At 38.0% G+C, this 12,150-nt stretch overlaps 1 long non-coding RNA gene across 1 annotated transcript in view; it reads left to right on the plus strand.

The window, feature by feature from the left end:
• Positions 1–608: 608 nt before the first annotated feature.
• Positions 609–12,150, plus strand: part of LOC144336476 (uncharacterized) — a 180,870-nt gene continuing 169,328 nt past the window's right edge. Inside the window, exons 1-3 of the long non-coding RNA XR_013408325.1 lie at positions 609–1,108; positions 3,539–3,611; positions 9,312–9,438. This is a non-coding gene — a long non-coding RNA (uncharacterized LOC144336476). The remainder of the gene's footprint in view (positions 1,109–3,538; positions 3,612–9,311; positions 9,439–12,150) is intronic.

Genomic DNA, 12,150 nt, shown 5'->3' on the forward strand with positions numbered 1-12,150 from the left:
TATAGAGTTGCTGGAGGGGCTGAATATAGGTGAGGTGCTGCTACTCATAGGGTCATAAAGGGAAAAGATTGGAGTCCAGACTGACTAACAGGTGGGAGCTAGAACTATGAAGAAAGTCTGGTGGGAGCTGGGACCATGACATGGGCTAGAACTACAATGGAGCTGTTGGAGGTACTACCTGAGGGATGAGGAGGTGGGCATCTCTCCCCTCCCAACCTCCAGTTTCCACCAGTGCTGCCCATTGATTTAACCTTAATGGAAGCCAGTGAGCAAGAGCATCTGGGAATTTAACTTGTAGAGATTAGTTCTCCACAGAGCAGAATGAGGGAAGAAAGTGTGAATGGATCTGACAACCAACAGGCAAATGACGAGTACAAACAGCAAATTTCAAAGCCATGTATTTATTTATTAGGATTACAATTAGGTATGCCGCCTCCCCTGTAGATAAGTAACTACTTGGGACCAGGGACAGAGATCATTTGAAAGACTCTTTGGCAAATAGTTAATCTGACTATACTTAGACCCGAACTTCTTCACACAAGCAGATCAATTGTTTTTTAGTGAAGTATTCAAATGCAGAAACACTAAGGACTTAAAAACCAAAAATTAATTAGGGTGGGAGGAAGAGACAGTGAAGCAGCCCCTTAAAAATGGTCTTTAGGGTAGAAACACTTTATTTGGGAAGCAAAGTGCTAGATTCAGTAATAGAAACCACTCAGTGTCCCTGGTGAACGATTTGATCCTGGCGATCAGAACCTTTACTTCAGCCAGCAATAAACTCTTAGAAAACAGAAGCTTCGAGGTGTGCCCTCCTGTTCTGCATGAACAAGTTTTCTGGTTGAACATGCTGAACCTCTTAAAAAATTCAGAACAACTTTTCTCAGCTTTTACAAAGGGATTTCAATCATATGAAGAGAGGAAAACACACTGAGTCATAACAGTGACATCAAAATGCTTTTAAAATTGACTGAAAATGTGGTTGCTTTTGTTTGAGAATGGCAAATCAAAGAATGGGACGTTGGGTTCTTATCTCAGAAGAAACAAAGGAGGAGACCCTGAAAAACTGAACTTGAAGAGGAAGAAGTGGAATTATGCAACTCTTCATAATGTTGGTGAAAACTGTTACATCTTTGTGAATGGTTCTACAGAAACTGCCTGATAGGAATGGTGTGCGCAACTTCTAGTCTAATGGATCTCCTATCTTGATGTCCTTGACTCCCAGCTCATCAGAGTCTTTAGTTTTCCTCTTTTTAATTTGCCTCTTAATGTCAGAGTTTAGCTGTAAAGATAAAATGTCTAAGTTCCTTGTAGTAAGGTTTCTAAGGAATAATATCAGTACTACAAGTAATGCCTCCCTTTTGGGGGTGGTGGGGGAGGGGGGCGGGTGTGCGTGTGCCTGTGTATTGGTGATAGCTATAAAATAGAAATGGAACTTAGGAATATTTTTCCAGCAGTGCCCCACTATCACTGTTCAGCCCCATACAGGCTGCTCCTGGAACACCAAGTGATGTCTTATTGAGTCTTAGATAAACAGCAACTGGCAAGATACCTGGAAAAGTATTTCAGCATGAAAACAGTTTTAGGTCAAATGAGGCCTGGAGAACTGCAGCTTAATTTGATCCATTGCAGAAAGGAAACAACAAAAGGCTTTTAGGTATTTGGTGGCACAGGTCCCACCAGAAAGTAATATCCAGCACTCTGGGTCAATTCAATATTTAATTATATCAGTTAAGAAGGGAACTAATCAAATACAGGCTTTGTGCAAACGCTCTTTCTATATTTAACTCTGCATGCCATGAATCTACTAGATAGGAAAATTTGAGTTTAATAATATTTAAAAGCTCTTTAAAAGAAGCACCATCTATCCCTTTATAGGGACTTGCATTTTAAAAAACAGAAAAGCTATCTATTGGGGGCTTAGTGGGAGTTGAGCCGCCTGAGATCTGGACAGTTACTCAGGAGATACTATGTGGAGATGAGAATGATAGCTCTGTCATTAAAGTAGAAGGAGCTGAGCCTCACAGGTACACACGCAGTGCGCCTTGTACCCATCCACGCCATTAGCAAGGCAACGTGGGAGCAACGCATCTATTGTAAATCATTCTGAGCATGCGCACGGTGTGAGCATGCGCAGCACTGTCAGAACGCAGGGCCTTTCTCGCTTATTTTGCACCTTTGAGACTGCGCCTCTGGATGCTCGTTATACCCTGACTTTCTTTGCAGGAGGAGAGGAATGCATTTCCCTAGGGACGCCCCCCGTTTCTTGATTCCCTTTAGGTATATTTATTCCTGCTTAATCCTCACGTCAAATCTGCAAAATACTTGATGGGGACTTGAACTTTTTTTTTTTTTTTAATTCCCAGAGAGGCAAAACCTTATCAGTCTGTTGGAATATTGCTGCAAAACCATGTTTTGAACGGGTGTGTTCTGTCAGATTGATTGGAGGTTTCTGGCTGGAATGTTTAATTATCACCTAATTAAGACAGGCTTTCGTTAGTCTCTTTTTTGTATGCCTTGAGATTGCCAGCGGCAGGGTAAGCTTTGCTTGACTGACAGCTGTCAGTGGCCCATATGGAAATGACAAATAATGTGACAGGATGAAGATAAAAGGTTTCACCTCGACACTGTCCTGTGCCAGGACTCCTTTTCTCCACTCCAGGCTTTTAAGGTAGATGCCATGGTTATGTGCTGCGTTGACTTGACTGTTAGAAGCTTGCGTGCTGGACAATGATTGCAGTGACCCATCAGGCCATGCATGATAATTAAGATGTTAAGCTGTCTGGGTTGACGGATCACTTCACTGGATGATCCACTGCTCTGCCCTCAGCCACTCAGATGATCAGAAACAATTGATTCCGCTCAGAGGAGCCGAACCTGCCTTCTCAAGCCACACCTAGTGAATGGAAGATGTTAAAGATAACAACTCCATAGGCTCTTCTTTTGTAAATCTGGTGTACGAGGTCAAATGGGGTTTTCACAGGCCCCAGGAGGGACAAATCATCGATTCAAATTTTTTTCTTGTTTCATTCATCCTGCCCAGCACTCCATTGTTTTGTTTTGTTTTGTTTTGTTTTTTAAAAAAACATTAGCTTTTGCCACATTAATCACCTACTTGGAGGCTGCTGGAAGAGTGCTCATTGCGGGCTACAGAATTCAACCCAGAGTTCCAGGCTGCCCAGGCACCGTCGTCAGACTATCTGTCCAGATGCATTTCCTCCTGCTCCATGAGAGGAGCTCCACTTTACAAAACTCTTTGCCCTTTGTTGCTTGAATCCATCTTCACCATTCTTATTTCCAACCTCGACTGGGCTTTCTTCCATTTCCTTCTCTTCTACCTGGGTGTCTTCCAAGAATACTCACTACAGTCCTTGCATTAACTGAAGTTTGGCTTTCTCTGGGGCCACAGATTCTCCTGGTGCTCAAAAGAGCAGAGGTTGTTCACTCCCTGGAGTCCAAGTGACTTAGGAAAGAAAAAGAGAGGACTGCCACATGTTCTTTGACCTTCATTGCCACTCTCATTATTCTTCTACCCTTGCAGAAAATCTCCATCTGTTTGGAGAAGTACTGCCTCCTTCCAGATTATCTTCTACACTATGCCTTATTGTTATCTGGTGAGTCATCACCACTCTATCCCCCACACCACAGAATTTGCTTTCCGACTTGTGCTTTTAATTTCTACGAACCATCATAATAGGCATCTTTGGTGTATTTCAGATAATTCCTCTAATCACGTTCTGTACTCATTTTTCCTCTGACAACTCCAAAAGATGTTTGCCCTATTCTTGTTTCAGTAGCACACTTTTCTGGCTACACTCAGCCCTGTTCAATCTCTGAAACCTCTGCATGTCTCTTTGTCTTCTCATCTCAGTCTTTTACCACCATTAGATGTGTTCATCAGCTTCACGGAGTCCTCCAGACTTTAGACCCTTTAATTTTCACTTGAGTATCCAGCTTTTTTATCTCAATGATGGGTCACTTTAGTTGTTCGCTGGCTGATCACTTCAGAGAGATCTCCTTTATTTCTTTGTTCTTTAGCTACACTAATGTTTTAAGACACAACTTCCTGATATTCCAGCTATGTGTGCTGTTAGAGATAAATTTCTGAGCTTGAAAAAAAGGAAAATCTTGTGGTCAAATGATGTTCCATAACTCGAAACAGTGACATTGCGGTCATGTCCTAAGAGTCCTTTTAGAATTTTTAATAGAAGATTCTAATGTGGCATAGAGGAATGAACACAGCTAAGAACCTGGAGGTTCTGTCTTTAATACCAGAGTATTTTTATGCAGTCCTACCGAGATATCTATCCCTCTCTTCCTTTCATCCTACCTTCCTCTTTTCATCTATATCTCCTTCTTTACATTTTCATCTGCTTTTTCTGTCATACACAGTGATAAATCACTATATTGTTTACATCTCTGGGGATACAAAAACAGACCTTGCCCTCAAGGAACTTAAAGGAAGGCAGCCAAAGAAATTGTTTACTTTGGTGCTATGCAATAAGGGTAGCTGTAGAGGTCTGCACCGCTACACAGAGAAGAGAGAAACCAGCTCTACCTGGGAGAGTTATACAGGCTCCAGAAAGAAGGTGGTTTTGATCTAAGTGCAGTTCATCTCCTATTACTTAGGGGATTGATCTATACAGGTAGACAAATCAGGCCTTTTATTCCAGCCCCCAAATAAATTTTGCTATGCTGGGTTGTTTCCTCTAGAATCAACTAAGTGTAAACTCACACCTTTTCTTTGGACTGTGGCAGCCTCACTGGGGGATCCCTGCAGTGATCCGGTGTTCAGCCACCTTTCCAGAGACAGGCCCTCACAGAAGCTCATCAGTATACAGAGCTTCTTCTTGAAGAGCGCTGTCCAATATGCTAGTCACCAGACATGGGTGGCTATTTAATTTTAAATACAAATTAATAAAACTTAACTGATATTAAGAATCAGTTTCACAGTTGCACCAACCACGTGCTAAGTGATTGATAGTCACTGGTGGCTAGTGGCTACCATATTGGACAGTACCTACTACCGATCATTTTCATCACTGCAGAAAGTTCTGTTAGACTGCTTTGCTTTAGAAGATGCTTCTTCCATTTTTCTAGTCATCTTCAGTTCCATCAGATATAACTTAGTGTGCTGTCCAGGTGTCGTTAGACCCAGTCAATGGGTCAGGTTTCTTTCATGCCTTATCCTTAACATGACACAGTACGGATGAACTTGCTGGACATTAGTATTCATATCTTTGAGGACATTATGCTATGTGAAATAAGTCAGCCACAAAGAGACAAATACTACATGATTTTACTTATATAAGGTATCTAAAGTAGTCAACACGTAGAAACAGAAAGGGGAATTGTAGCTAGGTGAGGGGAAAATGGGGAGTTGTTCAGTGGATATATAGTTTCAGTATTGCAAGATGAAAACGTTCTAGAGATGTGGTGCACAACAATTTGAATATAGTAATACTATTAAATTGGATACTTAAAAATAGTTGAGATAGTAAATGCTATATTATGTGTTTTTTACCACAATTTTAAAAAAGAGCAGTGTTGCCATGTACAAGGTCAACTTACATATTCAAGCAAAAAAAGTAATAAAAAGTAAAATATAATTTGCAATAGAAAAAATGGACAAGATATGCAAGAATTAATAAAAAATTATTTGTATACCAAAACTTAAGACTAATGAAATACATAGACCATAATCCTATGAAATATAACAGTATTCCATGCTCTTGGTTGAAACAAAAATGTAAAAAGATGTCAATTCTTTTCAAACTGAATTTTTGCGGAGTATTTAATAAACTTCCTCATAAACCTTTGGAAGAATAAAGATCCAGAAATACCTAAATCAACTTTGAAAAAGAACAAAGAGGGGAAACTTTCTCTACCTGATGTTAAGATAAACTACAAAGCCATGTTTATCAAAACAGCATTGCACTGTCACAAGAACAGACAAATATACCAATGGCATAGGCTGGAGAGCTCAAAAACATGTTCATGAATATACAGGAAATGATTGTATAGTATGATTAGTGCTGTAAATCACTGGGGCAAAGAAGAGATTATCTAGTAGTGTTGGCAACACTGGCTTGCCATATGCAGAAGAAAAAAATATAAGCCAGAATCCCTACCTAAGACTATTTATAAAGATGAGTGCATGATAGGTTAAAAATCTAAATGTGCAAGGAGAAGCTATAAAGTATATGTGAGATAGTGTAGGAGTATGTCTTTGAGACACAGATGAGGACACACTTTCTTATTTGTTCTACCTTCTATTGGTTCTCTCCCTACCCCACAAGCGCATAATCTTCTTTGATGCCACCTCCACTTCTCCCTGGCCTCTTACTGTGGGAAGGCCCTGGAGCTTAGTACTTGGACCCTTTCTCTTTTTTATTCTACCTCACTTAGTGGGTTATTTTAGCCAGTCTCAAGATTTTAAATACCATCTCTGTGTTGAGAAATTTTCCAAATTTTAATCTCCAGCTGAACCTACTTGACACCCCCACATGGAGGTCTGATGAATATGTCAAACTTTGCAGGCCTAAGATTAAACTTGTAATCTTCCCTGTAAAATCTGCTGCGCCCACAGCGTTTGTCATTTCATCTCTAGGCTTCCCGATGCTTAAATCAAAACGTTTAAGTCTTTTTTGACTCTTCTGTCTGTCACACACAGCCCACCTTTAACCTGTCAGGGCATTGTCTTGGCTCTGTTTTCAAAGGTTTTCCAGAATTTCACCCCTGCTCCCACCTCCATTGCTTGGATCCTGGTCAAAGCCACCATCAGCCTCTTTGTGGGCTTGGGGAAAACTTATGTCTATTGACAACCGACATTGCAAATGGTATTGTCTCCAATATATGAATAGTTTCTCAAACTAGAGAGCAAAAGAACCAATAACCCTAGAAAGATGAGCTAAAGAAATGAAGAAACAATTCATGGAAAAAAAGATGTAAATGGCTCTTGAACTTATGAAAAAGTTCTTGACCCTCCTCTTCATAAGAGAAATGCAAAATAAAATTACATTAGGTGATTATTACTAAAAAGTAAAAAAACTCAAAAAACAAAAAAAAAAAACCGATGTTGCCAAGGTTGGGGAAAAAAGAGAATGCTTATATACTGCTAGCGGGCATGGAAATTAGTTCTGTCACTGTAGAAAGCAATTTGGAGATTTCCTAAGGAACTTAATACAGAACTACCATTCAACCCAGCAATCCTATTACTGGATATATACCCAAAGGAATATAAGTCATTCTGCCATAAATTATCTAAAAAGTGAAAGAGGGATAGAAGTTTGACTTATCTGAATATACCTTTTTGTGTGTGTGTGGTTTTGACTTTCCAAGTCAAAATACTTTGTAAGTATTTTACATAAGCATGAAACCAAATTTAAATTTAAAAAGCCATCATTACAACATTGGAAGGAAACAGAAACAAATAAATCCAAATTTTTGTTCTAGATTGAGGCTTTTTCCTGAATATTACCCGATAATTTCTTTCTTCTGGTTTATCTTTCTGTTCTCCTTTTTTTCTTTTCCATGTTTTTTTGTTTGTTTGTTTGTTTGTTTTTGTTCTTGTTTGGCTATGGTATTTTTACCTAGTTTCAGAAATTGTATTGAGTCTGATGTACTGTTTGGAGAATTTGGATTTTATTTCCACTGAATCTGAGACCAGTTTGTTTTTCCCTCACAGATACAGTTTGATTGCTGGCTACTTACAATTTGTAGTAAACATTACTAGTTGTCTACTTCTATCTATCCTCCTTTTCCTTAATAAAGGGCCATTGATTTTTTTTTTTTTCCCATGGAACAATGTGCTCTGATAGATACAATTATATTTCCCAGCTTGATTTTTAGCTACTAGTCGTCACTGAGATACATTTGCAAGTAATTAAATAAGGCTTCTGGAAAATTTTATTAAAAGATACAACTTAGATATGAGAAATTTTTTTTTCTTGCCCTTTATCTTCTTCCTTCCTGGAGTGTACATGTGATGGCTGGATCTTCAGCAACCATACTGCAACTTTGAAAATAAATGTCACATGCTACTGATGACAGAAAAGAAAGAAGAAACTTGAGTGCATTATAAATTTATGGTTTTACTATCCTAACTCTGGATTACCTGCCTTTGGAATTCTTCCATGTAAAATATAAAGCTTTTGATTTTTAAGCCACTGTAATCAGGCCTCTGTTGCCTATAGTTGAAGGCAATTCCTAATCAATACTCTGTTCTATTGACTTCTTAGCAGTCTGAGGGATAGTGATATGGTTTGGTGGTGTCCCCACCCAAATCTCATCTTGAATTGTAGCTTCCATAATTCCCACATGCTGTGGGATGGACCCGGCAGGAGGTAATTGAATCATGGGGGTGGGTTTTTCCCATGCTGTTCTCATGATAGTGAATAAGTGTCATAAGATCTGATGGTTTTATAAAGGGCAGTTCCCCTGCACATGTCCTCTTGCCTGCAGCCATGTAAAATGTGCCTTTGCTCTTCCTTCACCTTCCACCATGATTGTGAGGCCTCCCAAGCCATGTGGAACTGTGAGACCATTCAGCCTCTTTTTCTTTATAAATTGCCTGGTCTCAGATATTTTTTCACAGAAGTATGAAAATGGACGAATACAGATAGCAAAGTTAGAGTCTTTAGCTGATGCAAAAGATGTCCTTGTTAGAATAACTGAACTGTGCTCTGTCAGAGATATTATTCATTTTCTTAACTTGTCTATTGACAACCGACATTGCAAATGGTATTGTCTCCAATATATGAATAGTTTCTCAAACTAGAGAACAAAAGAACCAATAACCCTAGAAAGATGAGCTAAAGAAATGAAGAAACAATTCATGGAAAAAAAGATGTAAATGGCTCTTGAACTTAACTTAAAAATATTATTTTTTTAAATTGACATGTAAAAATTGTATATATTTATGATGTACAATGCAATGCTTTGAAATATATACACATATGCTGTTGAATGACTAAATCAAGTTAATTAACATATGCATTACCTCACATATTTATTTGTGGTGAGAACATTTAAAGTCTATTCTCAGCAATTTTCAAGTACTTAGTACATTGTTTTTAACTATAATCACCATGTTGTACAATAGTGCTCTTGAAATTATTCCTCCTAACCGAAATTTTATATTCTTCAACCAAGTGGAGATATTATTCTTTATCAGGATTTTATCTACATATCTAGGGGGCATGCACCATTACTGTTAGGGGGCAGCTTGCTCTTGCAATTCCTTATGTAACCCTGAAGCCTTCACTTCATCTGAGAATCAGACCTATGACACTTTTTTCCATTTCCTCCTACAGGCTTGTTCCACAACCAGGTCAGAAGAATGAAAATTGCAGGTAACTATTCTGTGTGTTTCTCTCCAGAATGGTGGATGTTAGAGACCCTACTAAGGATCTGTGGACTCACTAACGTAGTCTCTAAAAGGTGAGGACAGAGTTTGGAGCTGAACTATGCCCAGCCTCTGTTTCACTCTCCAGAATCTCCTGCTTTCTTCCATGGTAACTAGTCATTGAAGCTTATTTTATTATGTCTCTTTACTTGTATGAATAATCATATCCTTGCATATCGAAGGTGAGAGATTATCTAATAGAGTTTTAACCTACCATTTTAAACCAGGATCCATCTATATAGCCTTTGAAGTTCCATAAGTACTATAAATATATAAAAAAATTAAATCAATATTGCCATTGTTTTTATTTAGTGTAGAGGCAAAATTTAACATGTAATATTGGAAAAATCTAATTTTAGAGTCTTTTTGGCTAGTGTATCCCCTAATGAATTAAATTAACAGTTTCACGGCATTCTTAATGGGAATGATCAGCTCTAATATGCAGCCAGGATGCAGTCATATGGTGATGCAGGTTGCTTACAGCCAGTGTCCCTTCTAAGTGATCAATTCCCTGCTATATTTGTTGTTACATATTTAGGATATCATCTCTGATGTTTCCTAAAAAGAACACCCAGAGTGATAGTCAAAATATGTATCCAAAAGGATAATTCTTTGAGGGAATCAAGGAATAAGACGAAGCAAGCACATGTCTTTGTTATAGGACTTAACAGAGACTTTAATGTACTAATGTGATTTGGAAAGTTCCAAGTGAATAACTCAGTGACTGATAGAAGGGAGAGCTTCCTTAGTTTTATTTGAACTCAGAGTCCTTTTTACTGAAGAATCTTTTGTGACTAGTAACCTAAAATAATCTGAGAAACACTGCCTTAAACTTTTAAAAATTTCAGTGAACTCTGAAATGTTTAAGAATGAAAAAAACAATGACCACAATGTTTTAGCACTACAAATACTAGACAAAATATTTAGCTATGTTTTTCTTTTTTTGTATACCTTCAGCTTTTTCTCACAGTTAAAACCTTTATTTATGTGCAGATTTAGATTTCAAAATATTCTCTGATATTCAGGGAGACACACTGATTAGTAGATGAATCCATGATTTTCCCCTCTGACCCACAAGTTCAAAGAGAACTTCAAAAAGAACTAATATTTGAACTATGACTAAATGTATTTTTAAAATAAACACACATACATACACATACTAATCAGAGACTTTGGCAACTTCTCAGCATATTTTAATTATAAAGACATTATAAGCTTCATATTAAAAGCAAGCATATTATTGATGAAATAATGTTCCTCTAGGGGAATCTGTGAAGCTGTAATATTAAGAATGAAGGAGGAAGGATGGGTACTGTCTTTAAAACGTAGTTGAGTGTGTCCAATATCAAATATATGTAAGTGCTGAGCAGTTCAATTTGTCATCAACATCTCTATGATTAAAAATTTCCCTTCCATCTCTTTATATAAAAAAATATTTTATGACCATGGACACTTTTTCAGCTTTCTCATAGTGGGTACTTTTGAAATTTGAATTCTGATGTTATTTTCCCCTTAAGTTTTAAATCCTCTTCAATCCATCCTCAAGTTAATGTATGAACTAATCCTGTTTCCAATGTGCCTGCCTTTCATACCACCCTTCACCCCTGTTACCTCATTCTGAGCAGTTTTTCAAACTATTCCTACATGCTGGCTATTTAATTGGTTGCCCATTGTTGTCTTCTCAAGTGGCAGGACTCAATAACTGCTTTGGCTTTGAATATTCTCTTAATCCTTTTGGTTTTAGCAACAATTTATTTATTGTTTGTCTGAGTCTGTTTAGGATGCTATAACAAAATACCATAAACTGGGTGATTTATAAACAGAAACCAACAGAAATCGATTTCTCACAGTTCTGGAGACTGCGAAGTCCAAGTTGAAGATGCCAGCAGACTCAGTGTCTGATGAGGGCTGTCTTTCTGGTTCACAGATGGCACCTTCTAGCTGTGTCCTCTTGTGGTAGAAGAGATAAGGAATCTGTCTGAACCTCTTTTATAAGGGCCCTCATCCCATTCACGGGTGCTCTGCCACTATGACCTAATCACCTCCAAAAAGCTCCATCCTAATACCGTCACATTGGTGATTGGGTTTCATCATCTAAATTTTGGGGGGACAGAAACATTCAGACAATAACACTGCTCTTGTTTGTTTTCCAGGGCTTGATTTTAGAACCAGACTTGTGGGTCCCAACACTGTAAACTCTAAATGCACAAATGAGATAACGTTCTCTGACTGCCCCCATCATGGGCAAAGGTCAAATTCACTAACTCTGCATGGGACTTTTCCCACGAAGCAAATTGCAATTTGCAAGTTGGAGAACTAGATTTATTAGAGGGACATCAAAATATGAACAACGGTTATTTCTTGGTGGTTATACTGGTAACTCTTTTTTAAAAAAGTTGTGCTTTTCCATGTTTTCTGAAATTTCTGCAAATTGTAATCTCTGATGTGGTCATCAGAAAAAAAAATCAATAAATATCTTTAGTCTTATGAGAACCATGTGATAAATATCTTACCTTCAAAAGGCAGAAAATGCTTCCTTTTCTTCTTTCTCCTTCTGCTTCCCTCATGTCCCCTGTTGACTCCCTGCAGCCGTTCTCAAAATTAAATTTAATGATTTCTTATCAATAATTTACAAGGTATTCTTGTTTTCCTAGGAGGATAAGGTGGAGTAGAAATGTTTGAAATAAAGTGTTCTCCACATTCAAGCTATTTGTAATTCCCCAGGGGAGATATAAATAAAATAATCA

This window comes from Macaca mulatta, chromosome 18 (assembly GCF_049350105.2).
Source record: "Macaca mulatta isolate MMU2019108-1 chromosome 18, T2T-MMU8v2.0, whole genome shotgun sequence".
Taxonomy (NCBI): Eukaryota; Metazoa; Chordata; class Mammalia; order Primates; family Cercopithecidae; genus Macaca; species Macaca mulatta.